Below are 27138 nucleotides of genomic sequence, written 5' to 3' on the forward strand. Positions count from 1 at the left end.
AACACTCACAGTTTAAGGGGAAAAAAGTGAAAATGTTAGTTTAGGCTGCCTTATGCAGTGCAAAACAGGCTGTCAGCACTGTGAAGACTTCAGCACGCTGATATTACCCAGTGAAGGAACTATAGCTGTTAGGTAACTTTCTCTGTGGCACAAGGTGTTAAGTGCTATGATCGTAGAAAAAAGGGACAGTTGATAGATGGTTCAAATCCTCTTAACTGATAATTTTACAGACAGTGATCTGAATACACATTAAATCACATTTTGTGAAAACGTTGTTTAAAAATTAACTCTTCTCAGAATTACTAACAGCATATGAACTTTTGCCTGTGAACGTTCAAATCCTGTTTAGAGATCACATTGAAATTATTCACAATATGTAATTTTTATGTCATTTTCATTTGCATTTGCTCTTTTCTTGGTAGTGTACAAATACGGTTTCCCTACCTAAGGAAAAATTTGAGAAAATATAGTTAAGGCTGCCTTGTTTAGCACAAACATGCCTGGCAATTGTGCACTTTCCTCAGCAGTCTGGACAGTACTGAGTGGTAAAAATCCACTTGTCATATACCTATGTCTGTGGCATAAGGTGTAAGTGTATTGGGTATAGAACACAGCTGATTAAGGTGTCAAATCCAGCCAAAAATATCATTTTACAAATGGTGTAAGAATCTCATTTGTCACAACATTTTGATTAGGACTGCAACACTAAAGAAAATTCCAACATTAAACATATTTCTTGCAATCAATGCATTAGTAATACTTGCATAACTTATAGGTTCATAGGTTCATAGGTTCATACTAGGCTATCTGCCCTGGGGCAATTATAAGTCTAGCCCGATTCTGTATGGCTTACGCCACCCCTTGATTTGAGTATACTGTGCCCTTTTTAAGGTTTACTTTACTGTGCCTCTGTCTAATAGTGACACAGGAGTAATCCCTGGGACAAACCTACGATCCCCCATCCACTTATTGAGATTCTTCTTGAAGAGATTCAGTGAGGTGCTCTGCCTCACATGAACTGGAATTCTATTCCAGAGCGAAGGGAGCCTCTGGGTTATGAACCTGTCCCTCCAGCAAGTTCTATTTATTTCTGTGCTGAGGTTCAAGTCCCTCGAGTGTGGCTCTAAGGGATTTAGATTTACTGAGGTGGAGCATGTCCATTAATTCTGGATTTGACATAGCTTTGTATGTCAGGCATAGATCGCCTCGAAGTAGGCGGTACGCAACTGAGTAGAGCTGGAGTTTTTTTAACCGAGCAGCATATGGCATCTGTTTGAGACCCTTGATCCACTTGGTGAGATACTTTTGGGGTCTTTCTAATTGCTGCAGGTGTCGGGTAAGGTACATCCCAAAAGGGGCATTGTATTCTATGATGGGCCTGATGAGGGATGAATAAAGGGGCACAATTACCTCTCTTGATCTAGATGTGAAACCCTTCGTGATGAGGTGGGCTATGTAGAAGGTCTTTCTAACCACTTTGGCAATGTGGTTTTCAAAGGAGAGACTGCTATCAACTTGGGTCCCCAGGTCCCTAATAACTTTCTCTGTACTTAATGGGTTTCCACCTATGTGGTAATTTGTGGGCACATTTTTGCCAAAGGGTATGACTATACATTTTTTGGCATTTAGCTTTAAACCATGGCGCTAGCACCAGTTATCTGTCTCTGTGAGACCTTTTTGAAGGATGTTTGTGTCAGCTTGAGAGTTGATTATGGCGCCCAGTTTGCAGTTGTCTGCGAACTTGGTGAGCCATAGTCCTCCCACATTTGCCTGTACCTCAGAAAAGTATATACCGAACAAGAGTGGTCCCAGGACAGAACCCTGTGGGATGCCACTTGTGACCGGTTTCGAGTCTGACATGGCTCCAGCAACTCTCCCTCTGTGGGTTCTGTCTTTGAAACAGTTTGCGACCCATCTTGTGACATATGGGTTTATATTTAAGCTGGATAGCTTATCTATGATGCCCGAGTGGGGTATTGGGTCAAATGCCTTTGCAAGGTCCAGATAGGCTGTGTGGACTACCTTCCCTTCATGTATGGCTTTGGTGACTGTTTCAAAGAAGTCAACCAGGTTCAAAAGGCAGGATCTGCCCTTGACAAAGCCGAACTGGGTAGGATCTAGTGTCTGTAGGTCCCCAATGTCTTTGTTCATGAGCTCCATGATGATCCTCTCCATAGCCTTGCAGACTAAGCTAGTCAGGCTTATGGGGCGATAGTTTCCAGGGTCCGTAGAGGCTCCACCTTTGTGGAGTGGGACCACTGTTGCTGTACGCCATTCTGTGGGCACATATCCTGTAGTGAGGCTGAGATTGTATAGCTGTTTTATTTGAGGGATTAGTTCCTCTTGTAGTTCATGTAGGACACAACTTGGGATGCCATCTGGTCCCATGGAAGCAGTGTTTTTTGCTTTGGAGAGGGCAGCCTTCACCTGAGCATCTGAGATGTTTGGGAGGCAGCCCTCTGCTGGGATAGATACTTGCTCTTTTGGGGGGGAGGGGGTGGAGAAGTTTGCACTGAACCTGTCTGCCAGGATATTGGCGATGTCTGTGGGTTCAGTGTATTTTTTGTCATTTAGAATCAACTCAGAACACGTATGGGAGTTGCATCCCAGGTTTCTAACATAACTGAAAAAAGCCTTATGATTGTCTTTGTTGTCCTGTGCAATTTTTCTCTCGAAGCTGGCCTTGGAGGATTTTATGAGGGATCGTAATTTTTTGCTAGTACTGATCAGAGATGCCTTCCCTATTAGGGATTTTGCTCTGTCATGTAGTAGCTTCCTCCTTCTGTTGTACAGTTTATTTATGGCAGGGGTCCACCAGACTGGATGCCTGCCTTTGGATGATTGGGTCTTGGTTTTGTTTGGGATAGCATGATCCATGCATTCCTGGAGATGTCCGTAGAATGCATTTATATAGGATTCTGCAGTTTGGGCTGTAGTTTCCACTGGCCCTGGGGCCTTGAAGGATTCCACTTCGGTTTTGAGAAGTGAGAAGTTCGCTTTTGAGAAGTTTTTCACTGTGGTTTTCTGGGCTGGGGGTGGGGTCGGGATGTGGACATCCAGTGAAATTAATTTATGGTCTGATCTTACCAATGAGGGATATACTTCTGGTGTGGAGCATAGAGTCCCCATGTTGGTAATGATCAGGTCTAGTATGTTGTCCGCTCTTGTGGGAGTGGTGACTAATTGTTCCATAGCATTTGAGTTTATAATTTCCAGGAATCTTTGGGCTAAGGTCCTGGGGCTTGAGTAGTGCTCCCAGTCAATGTTTGGGTAGTTGAAGTCGCCCAATATAATGGTGTTCGGAGAGATCTTCATGTTTTCCAATGTTTTCAGGAAGGCCGAATGGGATTCCTGACTTTGAGAGGGTGGTCTGTAGGATGCTATAAACTGAAAAGCAGTCTTGCCCACTGTTAGTTGCACATGGATGGTCTCTGATACTTCGTGCAATGCCACTAACCTGGAGGTGTGGATATCCTAGATAAATATGGAAACTCCCCCTCCTTTTGTGGTTCGGTCTGGGTTTTGGGGCCGAAAAGCATGATACGAGGTATAGCCTGGTAGTGCTGCGGTGCTCTCTGGAGCCTTGAACCAGGTTTCTGTCACTGCACAGATATTGATGTTCTCCATACTGAGGAGAGCTTCGAGTGCATGCATCTTGAGGTTAAGACTTCTGGCGTTTAGCAGCATTACCCTTAGTTTCTTGTTCCTTGTGCTGTCTATGGGGGTGGGTTTGACTTTTGAGCCTTGCCTAAAAGAGGCACTATGGGGGTGGCAAGAGCCTTTGCCAATATCCGAAAGCCCAGTGGTGACAGGTGCAAGCCATCCCTAGCGAAGCAACATGGCTTGTCGAGCATGTCATCCCAGGCTGACAGACACTGGATCCCCTTTGAATGACACCAACATTTTAGCCAATTGTTAAAATCGATCATTTTGTCTTTGTACTGTGGCATCATTCTAGGTGAGGGTAAGATGCTGCTCAAGGTCAGGGTCATACCAGCCTGGGATACATGATCAGAGAGCTCCTCTATGTCTCTTTTCATGTATTCCAGGGAGGTACGTCTCAGGTCATTTACACCAGCATGTACAATGACTGAGTCATATTTGTATTTGCTTTGGAGTGACCTGAGTGCTTGCATTATGTGGCGGATCCTAGCACCCGACAGGCAGCTCACCGTGACCTTCTCTTTATTCAGCCTGGTGAGCGGGACGTCAGTGTGTCTGACAATAGAGTCACCTATAACAAGAGTATCAGGTGTGTTATTCAGCCTTAAGAGCTGTGGCTGCTTGGCACACTGGCTTTGTGGGTTATGTGTTGTGTGTGTTTTGTTTTGAGGTAGTGTTTGTTTGGATGTCTGCTTTGGAGGTCTCTGTTGCTTAGGTAGATTTTTATTTAGAGCCTCCGAGTATGTTTTTGTGTATTTATGTGTTTGGTTCGCTGATGTGGTGGGAGTATGTGATACTGGAATTGTGTTGTGTGAGGTTACCTTCTCCTCCTGACTGGTTACACCAGTTTTGAGATGAGAGAGCTCAGCCTCCAGTTTGGCTAAATAGTTGCATCTCTCACATATATTTGAACCTGTTTGGAGGAGGAGAAGGTTGTCCGTGTACATGAGACAGTTGTAACATTGCCTCAAAATTCCCAGATTCACCAGCTGGACTGGAGAGGAAACCATTGACTGACCTTTGGACATGCTAGAGTAACAGGGAAACTGAATTTAAGATGGACCAACAGAGGACAGGGTAATCGTAGAGAGTATAGGAGTAAGTAGTGCTTATGGTTTAATAGTGCTAACTTGTAGGATTACTTAATTGGACCAGTAAAGGGTCTTAGAATGAGAATATGGTGCTTAAATTGAGAGATAGAGCAGTTCTAAGGGAAAAAGTGAAGAGCAGACTTTGTGGAGCCAGGAATAGTTTAAACCCAATTAGGCGGCGCTGCCCGTTGTTGCGCTATGCTCAAAAACTCGCAAAACTGCGCAAAAGAGGGTTTTAAGAGAGGAAGATGAAGGAGTTTTAGAATTGACCCAAAATGGCCAATAAAACTACAGTTTCAAGTCAGTAACCACTCCCACAGGGGAGGCAGGCTGCTCAATGTTTTTCACTGCCACTGATCAACAGAGAGACTTTTCTTTAACCCAAGCAAAAAATGGCCTCACAGAAACTTACAAACAGTTCAAGAACAGCAAGCCTGTAACTGAGCTTTTTTAAATCCCAGAAAAGTGGGAAAAAAGCAAGATTTTTTTTTTTGTTTTTTTGTTTTTTCAGAGATAGCAGAGGTTAACAAGTATCAACAAGTTATACCAGTGCAGTAAATGACCCCACACAAGAGTGCTAGGCCAAAGACAGATAAAATGCAAGTTTTGAGAAAAAAACGATTTTAAAAATAAGTGCAAACAGGAAATTCAGTAAACAGCTCTAGGTTGTGCTCTAAATACAGTTACTAATGCAGAAATCAAATTTAACAAGCCAGAAAATGCTCAAAATAGACGGCTATGCAGAAAAACTTAGCAAATAAAGAGAGGAAAAATACTTAAAGTCTCAAAAGTGGCTCCTTTCTTCTCTCAGCGTTTTCTCCTCTTGGTGGGTGCTTCACCAACAGCCAACAAGCCTGAAAAGATGCCAAAACCATGAGGCAACCAGGTTTTAAGAGAGGAAGATGAAGGAGTTTTGGAATTGACCCAAAATGGCCAATAAAACTACAGTTTCAAGTCAGTAACCACTCCCACAGGGGCAGGCAGGCTGCTCAATGTTTTTCACTAAACTGTTTTATTTAGCATTTACCAATAATGTTTCACATATAATCTCAAGCTAATGTGTGTCTAATTTGCTAGAGTTGACGATGATATTTAATATAAAATTCACCTGAATATGTATGAGGGACAAAACACTTTTTTGATAATCATCATCACTCATTACAAATCCTAACTATATTTTAGGACAGTTAGGTCTTGTGAAGTATATATATATATATATATATATATATATATATAAGTATTAATAAACTTATTCACCCAGGACAATCCACCACTCCTACCCCACAGATACCAACCAAAAGCACTCAGATGAAGTGGCCAACACTTTTAACTCCTTCTTTACTGAGACATTCAATCTCTAGCCAGCCATCTTTCTCCTGGTAGTCAAAATCCAGCTGTTCTTTCACATTACTTAAAACCAAGATGGGAAGTTTCAAAGCCCCCATGCTAAAGGATAACACTGTCCAAGCTACAAAATCCTTTACTAATGCACTATATGGGCATCTACAAGAATGCATGGATCATGCTATCCCAAACAAAACCAAGACTCACTCCTCCAAGAAAAGGAAACCAGTCTGGTGGAACCCTGCCATAAACAAGCTATACAATAGAAGGAGGAAACTAGTACAGAAAAGAGTAAAATCCCAAGAAGGGAAGACATCCCTGATCAATATCAGCAAGAAACTACGTTCCCTCATAAAATCATCCAAGGCTAGCTTCGAAAGAAAAATTGCCATGGACTCCTAAGATAACCACAAGGCATTCTTTAGCTATGTCAAGAATCTAAGTGGCAATTCTCAGATCTGCTCAGAGTTAGTGCAGAATGGCACAAAATACACTGAACCGACCGATATAGCCAACATCTTGGCAGACAGGTTCAGTGCAAACTTCAACCCCCTCTCACTCCCAAAAGGGCCCATAACTATACCAGAAGAATGTATTGCCCCTGAAATCACAGACACTCAGGTTAAAACATCCCTCTCCAAGCCAAAAACACAGCATCAATGGGACCGGATGGTGTCCCAGGCTGTGTCCTACATGAGCTCAAAGATGAACTAACCCCTTACCTAAACACACTGTTTAAACTCAGCCTCTCCAGAGGCTATGTGCCCACAGAGCGGTGCACAGCAACAGTTATTCTGCTCCACAAAAGTGGAGCCACAATGGACCACAGGAACTACCACCCTATAAGCCTGACTAGCTTGGTCTGCAAAGCTATGGAGCGCATCATCATGGATCTCATTAACAGAGACATTGGAAACCTCCAAATACTGGACCCTACCCAGCTCAGCTTTGTTAAGGGCAGATCATGCCTCCTAAACCTGGTGGACTTCTTTGAGGCAGTTACCAAGGCTATAGATGAGGGAAAGGTGGTCCACACAGCCTACCTAGACCTCACAAAGACCTTTGACACCATTCCCCACTCAGGTATTATAGACAAGCTCACCAGCCTGAACATAAACCCCTACTTCACGAGATGAGTTGCCAACTGTCTCACAGACAGAACACACATGATAAGAGTTGTGGGAGCTAGGTCTGACTCTAAACCAGTTACAAGTGGCATTCCCCAGGGCTCAGTCCTAGGACCCCTCCTGTTTGGCATATACTTCTCAGAGGTACAAGCAAGCACAGCAGAACTATGGCTGACCAAGTTCACAGACGACTGCAAACTAGGGGCTATAATTGACTGTCCAGCTGACATAGACATCCTCCAAAAGGGTCTCACTGAGACAGATACCTGGTGTCAAAACCATGGCCTCAAGCTAAATGCCAAAAAGTGCATAGTCATCCCTTTTGGAAAAAACAAAGTATCCACAAACTACCACATAGGTGGTAGCCCCCTAAATATGGAAGACATAATAAGGGATCTGGGGACCCAAGTAGATAGTAACCTCTCCTTTAATAATCACATTGCCAAAGTGGTTAGAAAATCCTTTTATGTGGCCCACCTAATCACAAAAGGGTTTGCATCCAGATTGAAAGAGGTCATTGAGTCCCTTTACTCATCACTCATCAGACCCATCATAGAGTACAATGCCTCATTTGGGATGTACCTTACAAGACACCTGCAACAACTGGAAAGACCACAGAAGTACCTCATCAAGAGGATCACTGGCCTCAAGCAGATGCCCTGTGCAGCTCGACTGAAGAAACTCCAGCTCTACTCGGTTGCATACCGCCTACTCAGAGGTGATCTCTGCCTGACATACAAGGCCATGTCCAACCCAGAATTGATGAACATGAGCCACCTAAAGAAAACCATATCCCCTCAAGCCACATGCTCCAGGGATCTAAACCTCAACACAACAATGAATAGGACGTGCTGGAGGGATAGATTCCTGTCCCATAGACTTCCCATGCTCTGGAACAAGATTCTAATCTACATTAGGCAGAGCTCCTTGCTAACCCTCTTCAAGAGAAACCTTGACAAGTGGATGGGAAACAGAAAGATTACCCCAGGGATCACTTCAATGGCTCTGCTGGACAGAGGCACAGGGAACTAATCTAAGGGGGCGGTGAAAGCCAACACATTCTGGCTAGGCTTTTAAATGCCTTTGGGCAGATAGCCTAGTACCTACCTATGAAGCTATGTTTCTATACCCAGCTCTCCACTATCCTTTCACCTTTGGCCTGTTCCCACATCACTAATTTGAACCTTAATCAAAAAATTAAAACCAACCACTCTTGCAACTGATCTCCTACCTGCAGAGTACCTACAAAAATCTGCAGATGCCTTTGCTTACCCCATATCCATCCTAATTAATAAAACAATATCAGGGACTACCATCCCTTCTATCTGGAAGATATCCCACATTATCCCACTCCATAAAGGAGGCAACTCTCTGAGGTATCTAATTACAGACCCATAGCTATACTGTCACCCCTAGCTAAAATAATGGAGAAATGTATCCATAAACAACTGGTAAACTATCTTAGTCAAAACAAATTACTAGCCAACTCACAGCATGGCTTTAGACCATTTCACAGCACCACCTCGGCCCTCCTCTCCTTCTCGAACACCATAAACCAAAATCGCAACAATAACATACTTTTCTCAGCCTTCTTTATTGATCTCTCCAAAGCCTTCGATATGGTAAATCACCAACTACTCATTGACACACTTTTACCTAGACAAACAAGTGATCCAATGGTTCCAATCTTATCTGAGTGGTAGACAACAGGCTGTCCTTTGGAAGGACAAATTGTCTACCCTCCTACCCATCACCCTAGAAATCTCCCAGGGCTCCATATTAGGACCACTTCTTTTTTCTATCTTCATTAATGATATGTGGGTGGTCATCCCAAATGCAACCTGCATGCAGTATGCAGACGATTCCACTTTAATTTGCTCAGCCACTTCCCCTCTGATATGCAAACTTTAACTGAAAGTGTCTTTAATACAGTTGAAAACTGGCTCCTCAATTGTCGACTTATATTAAATCCTAACAAACCTAAGATTCTATTGTTTCCTCCCATCTGTAGGTCCCCCCTAACAACCTTTACTATAAAGTCTAGCAATGGTAACATTATTTCACCTGATTCCTCCACAAAACTCTTAGGTGTAATGAAAGACAATAACCTCAAGTTTGATTTCACATAAATCAAACTATTAAAACAGTCAATAAAAAACTTGGTTCACTGTATAGGATTAAACCCTTCCTAATCCCAATAGCCAAGACTGTTATTGCACATACTCGTCTCCTCTTCACCCTCCTGTATGCCTCCCCTTTATTTAAAAACCTGAGTAAAAGTGCCCTAAACAAGCTATCAAGTTGCTACCACAACATTGCTAGATTTGCAGCTTGAGCAGCGTATAGAACACACCTCTGTCTTAACTTAAATCAACTGGGATGGCTTGAACTACCCAGCCTACTACAATATAAACAAATAATAATTGGATATAAGATTCTATACCAACCTTAAAATGCACCAGTACTTAAAAAACTATTTACTTCCTATAGCAACCTCAAGACGCTATGCTCATATAACAGACTGTTAGTTCAAATAGTTAAATCCAACAACGCAGTTGGTGACTCTTTGTTCACTAATTCTGTTAGCAAAACTTGGTACTCTCTATCTTCTGAGCTTACTATGACCTCCTCTCTAACCAAATTCTAAAAGGGCCTTAAACAGTACTATAAAACACATTGGTTATGTCCCTGCCTTAATCCTGATTAACTCAGATCTTAACCCTGACTAGCTCAGATCTTATAACTATGCTATTACTTCACTTAGACTGCGTAAAACTGATTGTCTATAAACTCTTTATGTTGTAACAGTTGGAAATCATGATCTATTTATAATCATTGCCTTGTATTCATGAAAAGTAATTTGTAAACTGTGTCTCTGAAATTCAATTGTAAACTGTATTATTTTCATGTATATTTTATACGTTCTTTAAGTAAGTTCTTGGAGCTTTTCTCCCCGGGCCTTTGCTGAAAATGGACATATATACAGTCGGACCGTCCTGGTCAACAAATGTAAAATAAAATACATAAATAAATAAATGTATACAACATACACCAACCTGTATTACTCAGTTAATTCAACTGCATCCATCCAAAATAGAGTTACAATCAGAAATAATGACTTTTGCATATGAATGGAAAATTCTGAATATTCTGGAATTATAGCTAAACTCACTAAACTAGATATAAATCCCTATGTTACAAGATGGGTTGCCAACTGGCTCACTGGCAGAACCCACACTGTAAAAGTTGCAGACTCCAAATCTGACCTCAAAGCAGTGACAAGTGGAGTACCACAGGGTTCCATCCTGGAACATCTCCTGTTTGGTATCTACTTCTCTGAAGTACAGGCTAGCACCGAAGGCCTCTGGCTAATGAAGTTCGCAGATGACTGCAAACTAGGAGCCATAGTCAAGTCCCCAAAATGATGTGGACATCCTACAGAAGGGCCTCACTGAGACAGATATCTGGTGTCAGAGCCATGGCCTCAAGCTCAATGCCAAAAAGTGCAGTGTCATCCCCTTTGGTAAAAACTCTGTACCCATGAACTACCACATAGGCAGCAATCTACTTAACACCGAATGCGTGACAAGAGATCTTGGGACCCAGGTGGACAGTAGTCTCTCCTTTGATAGTCACATCATCACAGTAGTCAGGAAGTCCTTCTACGTGGCACACCTCATCATAAAAGGGTTCTCATCCGGGAAAAAAGAGGTCATTGTTCCCCTCTACTTGACACTCATTAGACCCATTATAGAGTACAACGCCCCATTTGGAATGTACCTCACAAGACATCTGCAGCAGCTGGAAAGGCTACAGAAGTACCTCACAAAGAGGATTACTGGCCTCAAACAAATGCTCTACACTGACCGCCTCAAAAAACTCCAGCTTTACTCCGTAGCATATCTCCTACTCCAAGGTGATCTCTGCCTAACATATAGAGCTATGTCAAACCCAGAGCTGTTGGACAAGCTACACCTAAAGAAATCCCAATCCCTCTGAGCTACATGCTCTAGGGACCTAAACTTTGTCACCACAATAAACAGGACACGCTGGAGGGATAGATTCCTGTCCCAGAGACTTCCTATACTCTGGAACAAGCTACCCATCTACGTCAAGCAAAGTTCTTCATTAGCACTCTTCAAGAAAATCTTGATGAGTGGATGGGAAATAGGAAATACACCCCAGGGATCACTTCTGTGTCTCTGCTCAACAGTGGCACAGGAAAATAACTTTCTTGGGTTGCGTAAGCCATGGAACCTTGCTGGCTAGGCTTATGTAGGTCCTTGGGCTGATAGCCTAGTACCTACCTATGAATGCATTCTCAGGACTAATTAAAATCACATAGATACAGGCCTCTGTGAAGTGTATATCCATTTATTCCCAAATTTGTATAATTCTAATTTCCATTCTTGAAAAGAAAGGAGGGTTGGCCCAATAGTTAAGGCTTTAATCTCACAGATATAAGGCACTGGGTTTGATTCTGACAGCTGGAGACCTCTGTGGTGGCACTCATTTTATGTTCTGAGTCCTCTAAATTGTGTAACTAGATAGGTAATGAATTCTAATTTTGTGGCAGTCAACTTGTGTGTGTATGAGGGGCTGTGTATAGACCCAGGTAAGTATGACCTTACATACCGCTGGCCTCACTCAACTAACAGTCTTGAGAAAGATATGGCATTGGCCTTATAAACCAGAGATTTGTATTTGAGTCCCATCTGAGATGATAGAGCTTTCTAACTTTCTCTGTGGCACAAGATGTAAGTACAGTGATCTTAGAGAAACAAAACACCTGATGCTGGGTTTGAATTCAGTGAAGTGATAATCTCAGTGAGAGTGGGTTTGACATAATGGTTCAGTTCTTCACCTCATGGCAGTAGGTACAGGGTTTAATTCTGACATTGGGTTATTGGCTAGACTCCAAGGTAGTTAGCTTAGTATTCTCCTATGAAAAGTAGTTCTCCTGTGATAATGTCAATTAACAAGCTGACTTTCAATTTTTGCAACCTTTATCCCATGGGTTTGATTCCCAGCTGGCACAACAATATTTTAACATTGTTTAAGCCCCAACATCACAATATGTCACAATTCATCCTCTTTCTTCTTCCAAACTGCAATAATTAAAAGCCATGCTATTAAGAATTCCATTGTTGAACACTGGAACCTGTCAATAGGTTGAGCAACACACATGGCAAAGCTCAATGTCATGCTTCATACCTTTACTGCTATGTGATGAAAGTAGTGCTAATGTGTCTGTGAAGGAGCCCATCTGCTTTCAATTTTTCAAATGCAGTTTGCAAGGCTGCACAACCAGTTAACTGTGAAATCTGAACTGGATGCCAATTCAGACATATTTTGTTAGCCTGGCTTTTGCAGACATGGCAGGCAAGGGAGAGAATGGTGTTAAATTTAAAGCACATAGGTGGGGGTGTTCAGGAGTCCAGGATATTTATGGCTCTCCTCATGAAGTGCTTCAGCTTTAGGCTGCTGCAGGGGGATTATACCAGTTCTCAGTATAAGGTTGAGACTTGGAGTAGCTTAACTAAGGCTGTCTCCAATGCAACAGTCATTCCACACACCTGAGAACAATGTCTTCACCACTATAATGACCTTAAGAAGCACACGTGGGACCTCCTAAGCCAATGGAAGGCTGAATGTAGGACTGCAAACACCCCTCAGTTTTGTAAGTATACTGACTCATAACCTATGTATGATATAACATTTAATGATCTAGCCACTCATTGCAGGTATTCATTATGCTGTACTGTTGCAGAGGAAATACTTGCAAACCATGAGGTGCACCAGTAGAGATTAACACTCCTCAGGGAGGCACAGGGTAAGTATGACTTGGGCCCAAATTTAAACCAGAAATTTCTTTTAATTCCCTCAAGCACTAACATCTTGAGCAGGCATACCTCAACCTTCATCACTAGCACATACCTTTCACAGGAACAATTGCTGCTTGCATTAGGCAATAAAAACAGCATCAGCTTAACTGTGTGTGGGTTCAGTACCCAGAAGCAGCAATTGCTTTTTATTACTGGATACTCATTTATAACATATCAACAGCAATAATATATAGGAAGAATCACATTACGGTAATTGCAGTTATTACATTTGAATGCATATTTCTTATCCATCATAAGACAGCTCTTTGTTATATCCTACCAGTGAGATTTGTTTATTTTATGACACATAAATAACTTTCCATCATATATGGATGCGCCAAAGGGGTACAATAGTAAATTATAATTGTGTATGCATTGCCAAACAAGATTTTTTTCTAAAAATACAGTGCTGTGATATGACATGTTTCTAATTTTCTCTTTTTTGTCTCCCGTCTATCCTTTCTCTCACTTTTTTAATTTTTTGGGGGGGGGGTTAGAATTTATTAAAATTTTCTGTTTGTATACAGTGCTGCTGAAAAATAAATGATCAAGAGCACAGAGAGGTAGGCTAACCACAGTGGCTAGGCCGATCATACTTCTACAGATTGCAGCACAGACAACCAGGACTTCAAGGTTCACAACCTGTCTGTGGTTCCTCCGCAACCCAAGTTCTATCTATTCCACCTGTTTGTGCTTTCTCTGACCCATCTGTTGGTGCAGTGGTATCCTCTAGGAGCAATAGCAGTGGAGGTGGCAATTTTCATCACCTGGCAGGAGCTGGCAGGTCTGGTGGAGGATATAAAGGAGAGGGGCCTTGGTGCATGTATCATCTGGGTTGAAAAGGCCTTGTGTTGTATTGCAAAGATAATGCCATGTCTGACACTGACCAAGGAGCTGCTGCAGGAGAGAGTGATGACAATTCTGAGCCTAAGGACTAGATTCTCACTGTTCAATAGCTGGACATGGGTGCATCTCTGATGTCTCCTACCTATCTTCAATCATGGTGTTCCCCAACCTTTTGTCTCCATCAGCATCCCTATCTTGTACATCCTGTATGTTTGAGCATGCTTCCTAACCTATACTACCAATCTGACCATCTCAGTCCTAAGAACTTTCCCAGTATTACTTTCTCTCCTAAAAATAATAAAAAACAGGCAGCTGTCCCACAAAAAATAGTACGTCCCATGCATAGTTCTCCACTTCACCTATGTGTCATCCTGGCACACCTGATTTATTCCAATTGGCCATAAAACATTATTCTGTTGTTGTCACCCATCACTGGTGTGGTGACTCTGCAAAGTCATGAAACTGTGTGTAAAATTTTACATTTATTTTGTGAAGAATGGGATAAATATAGTGCTCTCCCACAACTCTCCTGCAAATTATTGTATTCTTTCCTGTGTGTCCTACCCTCAGCTTGCCAACCCCATTTTCACCACTGTCTTATCCACCCCATTTTCACATGTTTAATCTGGTGAAAGGATAGGTTAATACCCAACACATATGACCAGCAATGGTCCATGGAAAAGCTTTCATGTTATGTCCTTGCCATTTGCATGGAAATTGGCATAAAGCAGCAATGCTAACTGACAATGAATGCTGTTTAATTTTATATTTCAATAGGTTCATAAGATACTACTAGGCTAACTGCTCTTGTGGGCCATTTTAAGCCTAGCCAGTTACCCCACATAAGAATCAATTCCTGCACCTTGTGTTTGTAAGGTAAAGAGCTTAACCATTATACCAACCTTCCACCCAAATAAGTGATTGTGAATAAATTAGAACCCTGAATGCCACTACACAAGCTAATTGCCATAGTTCTTTGAGCCACACAGGCTGCTTATTAAAGTTTAAGATTTCAGTTTACTCTGTAGTGATTCAGTTGCTTTCACACAAATATGCTTAAATCTATTGCACTATGTAGAGAAAAAACAGAATAATGGCAGTATTGTGATAAAGTCTCTGATGGTCTCTACTCTGGGCCAGCAACCAAGGAGACTAAATCCTCACTACTGACTCCAGTGAGGGATAGTCACTAGGAGGAGCAAAGATAGATTCACACAGTATTTCGAGATGCAGCTGCCTGCAGCAAGCACAATTTCTCTTAACAGCACACATGCAGCACACACCAGACTGGGGCTGGACTCTCCTTCTCTCTTCAGACCTACACAAAACTCCACACTGACCACTTTGGAGCTCTGTGTTCCTGTTCCCAGCAGCTGATACACACACTTGGATATTTGAGTTTCACACACACACATACACACCTGGGAAAAGCAGGCAGATATTTAATAGCTGTGCCCCTTTCTGCCTAGACTCTAGGGTAATCATGCTGTCACCAGCCAGCTACCCTAAGGCTCTTAGAAAGGGTACCCAATTATACTGTGTAAAATTAGCATTAATATAAATGGAAGGATGTGAACAAAGCAACAAGGCTTTCAGGAGTGGACACAGTGTCACTAAAACAAGCATAAGTACTCTCAAGATGTTAAAAGTATTCTCTAAAGGACCAGCCACAATGAAAGATATTAAAATATTTAATGATAAATAAACAGAAAACAGGAGAACACTGAATGTAATAAACAGAGTTTCAACAACAGAGCTATAAAAATAATAAAATTTGATAGTTTCTCACAGATGCAGAAAACAATGCTAAGCTCATTAAATGTCACCGACTAACTAAATAATTACTGTTCCGTGACTATTTACTTAAGCAGGAAAAGCTGATGTTTGCTGTCGTACCACAGCAAAATCCAGACGATGTTTCTTTCTGTCTGTGTAGATGTCTGAGATATATATCCTGTTAAAGCAAACAAACGGAAACCAGTAAAATACACAAAAGCAGTCCGGACAAGCACCGTGAAGCCCAAAAAAGTGTTAAAGTCCTTGTTGTGGATGCTGTTTGCTGTACAAGCTGCAACACTTTAAACTGTTTGCTGTACAAGCTGCAACACTTTAAATAGAATCCACTTACACGTATAAAGCCACACTGAAGTCAGAAAAAACCTTAACGCACTTTATTATTAAAACAAGCGTTTTCACTGTGGTTAAAACTACAGCTTCATCAGAGGCAAAAGTAAAATGCAGTATCAAGTCAGGTTTTTATACAACACACCCTCGCCTTAATTAGTAATGCAGTCACAATGAAGGCGTGTTAGCAGCATTTCTTGCAAAAGTAAATTCAGGGAGTAAAAGCTCTGTTTAAGAGCATTCTCAAAAGTATGTAGTTTCATACTTTTAAAACAGTTGGAAACCATGAAACATTAGTGCTTCAGCAATTTGTTACATTCATATACCAAACAAATGTGCATTAAAAACATGCAAATGTATAAGAAGTGTATGCACAATAAAAGCAGTTTAAAAGCAATGCATAACAGATCTACATATAAAAGTGTTTGTAAAAAATGTTTGTAAAAAGTGTTTGTAAAAAGTATCTAGTGAGATCTCTACCGACAACTATAGTTAGAAGCCTTGCTAAGTATGAATCTTAAAAGTAGTGAAAAGTGTATATACTACAAATTACTATTAAAGTAAAATAAAATGAAGTGGAAAATGGAGTAAGGCAAAGGTAAAGGAGTTATCTTTTATAGCTCCTCATTTACAGGACACAAGCTATGTTGCAGTGTTCATTCAAACCTGGGTACGAAAATGAGTCTAGTAATATTTGCCATTCTAGCTCCTTATTCTCCAAAAAGAGGGGTACTCTTTCTGTTTTCTTGACCTGGTCAATTGCAATGAAATGAAAGCTATGTCCTTGATGTTTCATTACATGTTTAGCTAGAGCGTTTTCTTTTTTTAGTTTCCTTATGGCATAATCATGTTGGTACAGCCTGTCCCGTAGTCTCCGGTCAGACTTGCCTATATAAAATGCTTCACAGCAGTTACACTTAGCTAAATAAACTATGGATCTAGAATCACAGTTAAGTTTATGTGTGATGTGGTACTTTTTATTACGTATTACAAAGGAATTGGAAGCCTTCACAAGATGGCAATAGTTACATGCCCCACACTGAAAACAGCCTTTTGTTCTAGTCATTAGCTCCGTCTGTTTACTTCTTTCTAGCAAAGTTTTCAAATTATTGCCTCTCCTATATGCTATCAGAGGTTTTGTGCCTAACTTGTCCATGAGTTCCTCATTATTTGTTATATAGTACCAATTTTTATAAAGTATAATTTGAATCTTCCTCAAGTCAATACTGTAGTTTGTGATGAAACTATTTACAAATGAGGTCCCTGTTATCTCAGTGTTGGAGGTTGCCCTAAGAAAGGATATATTCTTCCCAACCCTCGGATTAACTTCTAAATCCTTCTCTTGTCCACTTAAAATTTTATGGTTTCCAACTGTTTTAAAAGTATGAAACTACATACTTTTGAGAATGCTCTTAAACAGAGCTTTTACTCCCTGAATTTACTTTTGCAAGAAATGCTGCTAACACGCCTTCATTGTGACTGCATTACTAATTAAAGTGTTGCAGCTTGTACAGCAAACAGCATCCACAACAAGGACTTTAACACTTTTTTGGGCTTCACGGTGCTTGTCTGGACTGCTTTTGTGTATTTTACTGGTTTCCGTTTGTTTGCTTTAACAGTATGTCTTCTGGCAGCCCTGACAGCCCGACTAGTCCACGATTATTCGCATCCAACAACGTAACAGTGGATGAAAGTAATGATCTCACCAGTTTAATACATGCATTAAACAAAAGAATGGATTCTTTTGTCAGCAAACTTGACGCTTTGGATCAGCGCTTCAATTTTACCACACAACAAGTCGTTGGATCACACTATTTACACCCTGCCTTACCTGCTAGAGGATTACAAAGAGGAGCGACGGGAACTCCTTCTGACACTAATTCTTTGCTGCACCTGGATTCCATACCTCCAGGTCAACCTGTCCATAATGAGGACATAACTGAACCACCGAATGGTGTTCACTCCTTAAGGGACATTTTAACTGGTAGTCCTTCAACATCAAGGAATGGAGTTTCTTTACCAATGCCACCAGGGCTTATTGGTGTTCCGAACTTTGGGATTTGGATTCAAAACACAGACAACTTGAGGTTTGGTACACCTCTGGAACAACCGGCTATGGGGCTATCTAACTCTACGGTAAGTGAGAATATAATAACAGACAGTCTAAAAGACTTTGATAACAAACTATTGAAGCTGAAAAAGCTTCAATTAGAGACAGTTTATTTTCAACAATGTATCTCAGAGAAAATCATTCCAAAAGGCTTGCGGTCTTCTTTTAACCCTACTGGAATTTTTAAAAATAATGGTTTCTGTGCTGACTTAAGGACATTGTTTGACAAACAAGGAATTGAGCTTATGGAACTAATCTCTAAACATTATAACATACATATTACGAGATTAATTGAAGAAGTCAACCAACTGGACAGTTCCTTAAAACAAAACCTGCACTTTGATAGATATAAATACGACTACTCTCGTATTTTTTCTAGTACTGACAGCTTACTGGATAAATTAAAAGTGAACAAAAATAAAAAACTGGCAAGAGACAGGCTGAGCTGTTCTAATGGAACAGCTTACCCTAAACTAATGGCTTCAACTAACACGCAAGTTGACAGCACCATTACAGAAACTGGGAATGAAAATAATGAGGCAAACCTAAGTGGAGGTAATGACTGGGATGAAACAGCAATGAACTCTAACTCAGGTGCACCTCCACGTGGCAACTATGTGAAAGTGCACAACACCAGGAGTGGGCAACAACACAATCAACAAAGGCATGAAAACCAGGAAAGGCATTTTTTAGGGAACTCAAAACAGCGCCCTTACTACAACAAGAACTGGTCCAGACGATAGTAATGGATGACTTTATTCCCAATTCAATGCCTAACACCAATAACAACATGTTAGGTGACTTAAATATCCTAACGAATGAAAAAGGTGACTTTAAAATCTACAATTTTTCTAGCTTTTACGTGTCTCCACCCCTGATAGAACTACTAGCATTTGGGAACACTTTTGTTCCTACAACTAAATGTAACCTTGTTAAGACGTTGATTGACTTGAAATGCTTTGTCAGGAAACTGAATTTGCATGTAATGTTTAACAATGATGTTACTAATATGAACACTAATTTGAAATTAGCTAGTACTTATAACCCCCCACTACACAATATTTTAACACTTTTTGAAAAAACTTGTGAATTGGACCTCAGACAAATGGTCACTTTCCCACATAATAAAAATGACCATTTAGACTATAACATCACAGAAGAACAACTACAAGGCTTGGAAAATTTATGTAAAGCACCGGTCAGGGTAGTAAAACCTGACAAAGGAGGTGGGCTTGTAATCTTTGACAACTTTTTATATATTAGTAAAATGGAAACTGTCCTTGACAGTCCAGCTTATAGTTCATCGTCACTGAATGAGATGAACATGTCAATTTCTAGGACTAGGGGTTTTTTAAGGGACCTATTTATTAGTGGGTGCATTGATATTGACACCTACAATTATATTGACATCACAATGCCTAGGACACCAGTAATTTTTGGTATACCAAAAATTCATAAAAACTTGGTTAATCCACCAATCCGGGCATTGATTGATAGTCGAGTCTCTTTTACATACCCCAGTGCCCAACTAGTAGAAATTATCCTGAGCAAATACATTAAGAAAATATCACACATTTGCAAGGACTCATGGACATTTTTAAAAAAGATAAGTGAAATTGACTACAGCGACTCATTGAACTTTCTTACTATTGACGTCATAGACCTATATATGTCTATACCTCACCTGGAGGCTATAGAATGGATTTCACTAATGTTAGATCGTTTGGGAGCACCCAAAAATGAAATCAACTTAGTATCCCAACTCTTAGATATCATACTTACGTCTAACTTTTTCATTTTTAATGGGAAATATTATCTCCAGAAACAAGGCGTAGCTATGGGGTCCCCATGTGGTGCTACAGTAGCTAACCTATTCATGGCCTACTGGGAGGTTCACAATATTCTTAAGGATGTTAATACAATGAACCGCATTAAGTTTTACACAAGATACCTGGATGATATTTTCATCCTTTTTGATGGCGATGAGACACTAGCAAATAAATTTGTTTCTTCCATTAACAATACAACCGAATTTTTAAAATTCACATCAAAATTCTCAGAGCTAAGCACTGACTACTTTGATGTTCACTTGTATAAAGAAGTTAACAATTGTGAATATTCTTCAAAGATATACAGAAAACCAACTTACTGTAACTCCTTTTTACATTACAACAGCTGCCACCCATTCAAGCAAAAGAAGGCTATCATAAAGGGACAGCTAATTCAAGCAGCCAGGATGTGCAGTAATGAGACACTATTCCAAGAAGAATGTAAAATCTTGGAAGTAATGTTCACTAACAGAGGATACCCAAATACTTTATTTGAAGAAATACTGGATGAGATCAACAATAAAAGAAGGGAAGGCCAACTTCTACCCTTACTTCCACATAAAATTTTAAGTGGACAAGAGAAGGATTTAGAAGCTAATCGGAGGGTTGGGGAGAATATATCCTTTCTTAGGGCAACCTCCAACACTGAGATAACAGGGACCTCGTTTGTAAATAGTTTCATCACAAACTACAGTATTGACTCGAGGAAGATTCAAATTATACTTTATAAAAATTGGTACTATATAACAAATAATGAGGAACTCATGGACAAGTTAGGCACAAAACATCTGATAGCATATAGGAGAGGCAATAATTTGAAAACTTTGCTAGAAAGAAGTAAACAGATGGAGCTAATGACTAGAACAAAAGGCTGTTTTCACTGTGGGGCATGTAACTATTGCCATCTTGTGAAGGCTTCCAATTCCTTTGTAATACGTAATAAAAAGTACCACATCACACATAAACCTAACTGTGATTCTAGATCCATAGTTTATTTAGCTAAGTGTAACTGCTGTGAAGCATTTTATACAGGCAAGTCTGACCGGAGACTATGGGACAGGCTGTACCAACATGATTATGCCATAAGGAAACTAAAAAAAGAAAACGCTCTAGCTAAACATGTAATGAAACATGAAGGACATAGCTTTCATTTCATTGCAATTGACCAGGTCAAGAAAACAGAAAGAGGGGGCCCAGTACCCCTCTTTTTGGAGAATAAGGAGCTAGAATGGCAAATATTACTAGACTCATTTTCGTACCCAGGTTTGAATGAACACTGCAACATAGCTTGTGTCCTGAAAATGAGGAGCTATAAAAGATAACTCCTTTACCTTTGCCTTACTCCATTTTCCACTCCATTTTATTTTACTTTAATAGTAATTTGTAGTATATACACTTTTCACTACTTTTAAGATTCATACTTAGCAAGGCTTCTAACTATAGTTGTCGGTAGAGATCTCACTAGATACCTTTTACAAACACTTTTATATGTAGATCTGTTATGCACTGCTTTTAAACTGCTTTTATTGTGCATACACTTCTTATACATTTGCAAGTTTTTAATGCACATTTGTTTGGTATATGAATGTAACAAATTGCTGAAGCACTAATGTTTCATGGTTTCCAATTGTTTTAAAAGTATGAAACTACATACTTTTGAGAATGCTCTTAAACAGAGCTTTTACTCCCTGAATTTACTTTTGCAAGAAATGCTGCTAACACGCCTTCATTGTGACTGCATTACTAATTAAGGCGAGGGTGTGTTGTATAAAAACCTGACTTGATACTGCATTTTACTTTTGCCTCTGATGAAGCTGTAGTTTTAACCACAGTGAAAACGCTTGTTTTAATAATAAAGTGCGTTAAGGTTTTTTCTGACTTCAGTGTGGCTTTATATGTGTAAGTGGATTCTATTTAAAGTGTTGCAGCTTGTACAGCAAACAGTTTAAAGTGTTGCAGCTTGTACAGCAAACAGCATCCACAACAAGGACTTTAACACTTTTTTGGGCTTCACGGTGCTTGTCCGGACTGCTTTTGTTTATTTTATTGAGATATATATCCTGTCAGAAATCTTTCCTGTCAGATTCCAAAGTGCTGTTGTAAGGGTTCCAAAGAAACCAGATGCTGGTTAGAGGATGACAGCACCTCTGGTCACCCGACTCTGGTACAATACACAGACAGAGCTTTGCTAAGATCTGTGGCAGCATTTGAAAGCTATAACACAATTTTAAACTTTCACCATTTCAAGGGTCTTCTGAAAAACATACATATTTGATCAGTTACAACAACACAACCTAATATACATGCATACATTCTTTCAGTCCAGCAGGACCCACTGTTGATGCATTTTTAAAACAAGTAACTTTATAAATATTTTTTTAACTCAAACATCTGTACAAATCAGTGTGATAGTCAAATAACATACAATTCCTTAAAAGAAACTCCAGCTAGCTATGCTGCCATATATACACATGCACTTCCCTATGCTTCCTGGCACAAATGGCACTAGCACATAAAAACACGCCCCCCCCCCCTTTGAAAACTCCAGCTAGTTTTTCATGTGACCCTGGAAAAATATTGCTTGAGAGAAATGAGCCTGTCTGAGAACACATTAACCTATACCCTGTCTTGAGAGCCCATCTGCATTTGCATTGCTGATCCCACTATGGTGACGCACTGTCATGTCATATACCTGCAACCGTAGGCTGCACCTTAATAACTTGTCATTTTCCTCGCTAGCTCACGGTAGTCATGTTAAGGGATGATTGTGGTCTGTGACCACAATGAATTTCCTTCCATACAGACAGGGCTGAAGTTTCTGCAGTGCCCATATTATGGCTACACATTCATTTTCTACAGCTGGATAACATTCCTCCCTGAGTTAGAGTCTATGGCTGAGATATACAGCTTGGTACTCTTCTGTCTCTGAGGAATCCTGGCTGAGTACAGCCCCCACTGCATGGTTTAAAGCATCCATCTGCACAACAAATTCTTTGCTGTAATCTGGACTGGGTAATACAGGGGGTCCTCTCAGAGCCCCTTTAAGCTTTTGGGATGTCTGCTCACAGGCTGGGTTCCACACTATTCGAGCTGGCTTGTTTTTCCTTGTTAGGTCTGTGAGGGGAGCAGCTATTGTACTCTAATTGGGAACAAACTTTCTATAGTTCCTCGCTGTCCTCAAGAATGCCCTCACTTGCCAACCACTACAAATACTCAGCACCAGGGCCTTCCTATCATGGTAAGGCTTCATCATGTTAACATGGTACAATTTGTGTCCTTATCTCCTGCCTAGCAGGTTTACCATGGAATTAACATCACTGGCCTTCCTTACCATTTTGAAGGGTCCCTCCCAAGCCACCTGTAGCTTATTGTGTCTGACAAGAATGAGCACCATAACCTGGTGTCCCACCGCATACTCTCGAGCTCAAGCATTCCTGTCATACCATACCTTTTTCTGCTGTTGGGCTCCTGCCAGGTTCTCCTGAGCCAAGCCCATGAACTCCTTAAGCCTTGCCCTGAAGTTTAGAATATATGCCACAACAGACTTCTTGTGGGATTCACACTCACCCTCCCATGGATCATGAATCAACTCTGAAGGCCCCTCACCCTATGCCCATACAGCAATAAAAAGTGTGAAAATCCTGTGGATTCCTGGGGTACTTCTCTTTATGCAAACAGCAGATGGGGCAAATATTTGTCCCACTATCTCTTAAACTAGTCTGCAAACACCAGTAACATGGTCTTTAGTGTAGAGTTTAACCTCTCCAGAATGCCATTAGTCTGGGGGTGGTAGGAGGTGGTCTTCAGGTGCCTCACCCCACAGTGCTTCCACAGACAAGCCAGCAGGTCTGACATGAAATTGTCTCCTCTGTCAGTCAGTATTTCTCTCAGGAAATCCGCCCTGCTGAAAATCTCTAACAAAGCATTTGCCAACTTCTCTGCCTCGATGGAGGACAGAGACACTGCCTCAGGGTATCTAGTAGCATACTCTACTATCACCAGGATATACTTCTTCCCTGTGGAACTTGGGTTACTCAGAGGATCCACAATATCCATAGCTACCTTCTGAAATGGCTCCTAAGTTACAGGCAAAGGCATCAGAGGAGCCTTAACTTTTCTCCTGCCATGCATGCCTTTTGTCACTGCTCACAGGTCCTTTAATACCCTGTTATATTCCTTGCAATCCCAGGCCAATAACAGTTCTGTATATTATGTCTCTTGGTATGCTATATGCCCATTTGACCTGCAAAAGGAATGTCATGGACTATGGCTAGAAGTGTCAAATGGTAGGTTCTGGACACTACAAACTGCTTTATTACCTCACCCTCTAGCCCTCCCTCAGGGAACCACTATCTATACAGCAACCATTTGTTCCAGTATACAGTTTTCCCTTTTCATTTGAGAATCAGGTGCCTCTTTAGCTACCTCCTTCAAGCCTCATAATGTAGGGTCCAAAAGCTGAGCCTGCATCAATTCTACCTTTGCAACCCTTCTCAGCTCCCTTTCCACTGGAAGCCCAGTCTTCACTGACAATGGTGCCTTACTGTCAGCCTAGGTCCTACCACTCCCCTCTGCCCTTGCAGTCAACCTGTCCATGGGAACATCAGTACCTACTAGAATCAGTGGCTCACTTTCAGTCTCACTGCTACATGATAGCTCCCTCCCTAAAATAACTGCCTCGCCAGCCTCAGCTTCAAGTGTCGGGTCTATCTGGGTCTTCCCGGCTACTTGATCCACATGCCAGTCTCGAAGCCTAACTGTGTGTAACTGCATGTACACAAGGTACTGAATTATTAAAATCATTCCCTATCAAGACATCTGCAGGATTTCCTCAAACACACCTACCTGCTTGCTTCCTTTTCCACCCCCCCCAGTCAAGGTAAGCCCTGGACAAAGGCATTTGTAATGGGGTCCTCCTAAAGCTCTGACTAGTGTGGACTGCCCAAGCAAGTACTGCTTCTCTTGAACCACTGCAGGCTTCACAATGGTTATGTCAAAGGCTGTGTCTCTCTCGGCAGTGTCCTGTCTTCCATCCACTAAGATAGGATATAAACTTTGGTGATAATTATACCCCTGTTGTCTCCTGGCAACTTAACACTGGCATGCTATTATTCCCACATGCTGGCTCCTTCACCTTTTGTTCCCCACCTTGCCACAGTGGACATGTGTATGCTACATGGCCCCTCTGGTTACATTTAAGACATCTAACCCTTGGTCCTGGCTGTTAACCTAAATTAGTGGCTTCTGCTGTTACTGGTGTACTCTGTTGGGGTGGTTTAGGCTGCCCACCATGTGTTCCCCTATAACCATGTGCAGTACTGAGTATCCCCTTCTTGTGCAGTGATGCCCTGTTTGCTAAGTAGAGCTCCACTTTTCTTACCAGCTCATCTGCAGAGTTACACCCCCAGTCTGCCAACAAGATTCTCATGTCCTCAGGCAAAGTACTAAGGACATGTTCCATCACCAAAAGGTCTTCCAGCCTTTCAAATGTAGTGACCTGACACCCACTCACCCACCTTTGAAAATAAATGCTTAACTCAGCAATATAATCACATACACTTTCATCTGCCTTGTGTCTATGCTCACAAAACTTTTCTGTACACTTCAGGTGTTAACTTAAAACATTCTAGTAAGCATTGTTTTTGTTTATCATAGCTTAAGCAATCACCATCAGACAATTTAGAAACAGCAGTTACAGCTTTACTGTGGAGTAAGAGGGGTCAGGAACCATACCCAGAGTCCTTGGTCAACATTATACTGTTTACATACCCTTTCAAATACATGAATAAAACCATCAAAATCATCACCCCTTGTAAACTGTGGAAGAAATTTACTGACCTTTATTGCTTCTGGGGTTCAATTATTACCCTTCCCCATTACCTCCATGACACTGCCTAAGAGTCAACATCTCCCTCTCATTGGCACTGTTTCTCATTTTCTTTGGCCTCTGACTGCTGGAGTCTGTCTTCAACCTCCAAATGCGGCAGTCTCTCTGCTGATTCTAACTCTGTCTTTTTTGTCTTTTCTTCAGCCTCCAAATGCTGCAGTCTCTCTTTGTCCTCCAAAAATTGCAGTCTCTCTACTTATTCTACTTCCAAATCTTTGGCCTCCAGCTTAAGTATCTTTAACTCCAGACAGATTTTTAAGTCCTGTGAGGAAGAAGTGAACTGTCCTGTTTCTGAAGACTGCACATCCCCATCACCAGACTGGTTGTCTTCTTGCTCATCCATGGTGCAGCTGTGACCAAGACTGAAATAATTTCCTCTTTAGTCAGGTTGGCATGCACCAGTCCTTTGGCTTCACACACCTTGGCCAACTGGTTCTTTGTCAGCTTGCTATAATCCTCTGCTGACATCCTTGCTTGCTTTATCTGACTAAACTAACCTAACAAAAATAAATAAAACTGTTGTAAAAATGAAACTCTGTATGCTTACCTTATGGCTGCTGAGAGTATACACACCTTTAGTGGTGAGTGCCCACCGGCTACTGAAGTTTAATTAATATCCCACCCTTCTGCCTCCAATATGTGATGAGTCCCTACTCTGGGTCAGCAACAAGGAGACTCAATCCTCACCACTGACTCTGGTAAGGGATGATCACTAAGAGCAAAGATGGATTCACACCGTATTTTCAGATGCAGCTCCCTGCACCAAGCACAATTTCCCTTAAGAGCACACACAGAGCATGCCCCAGACCTAGATATGGACTGTCCTTTTCTCTCCAGATGCACACAAAACTCTGCACTGTCGACTTTGGAGCTCTGTGTCCCTTTTCCCAGTAGATGACACACACACGCTTGGATATTTCAGTTTCACACACACATACATACCTGCAAAAAGCTAACACAGATTTATGCTGTGCCTCTTTCTGTGCAGACTCTGCAGTAACCATGCTGCCACCAGCCAGCTACCCTAAGGCTCTTACAAAGAGTACCCAATTATACTGTATAAAATTAATACTAATATAAATGGTAGGGTTGTGACCAAAGCAGCAAGGCTTCAGGAGCGGCCAGTGCCACTAAAACAAGCATAAGTATTCTCAAGATGTTAAAAGTATTCTTTAAAGGACCAACCACAATGAAAGGCATTCAAATATTTAATGATAAATAATAAAACAGAA

The sequence above is a fragment of the Protopterus annectens genome, chromosome 1.part0, assembly GCF_019279795.1.
Source record: "Protopterus annectens isolate FY-2018-M chromosome 1.part0, PAN1.0, whole genome shotgun sequence".
NCBI classification, from domain to species: domain Eukaryota; kingdom Metazoa; phylum Chordata; order Ceratodontiformes; family Protopteridae; genus Protopterus; species Protopterus annectens.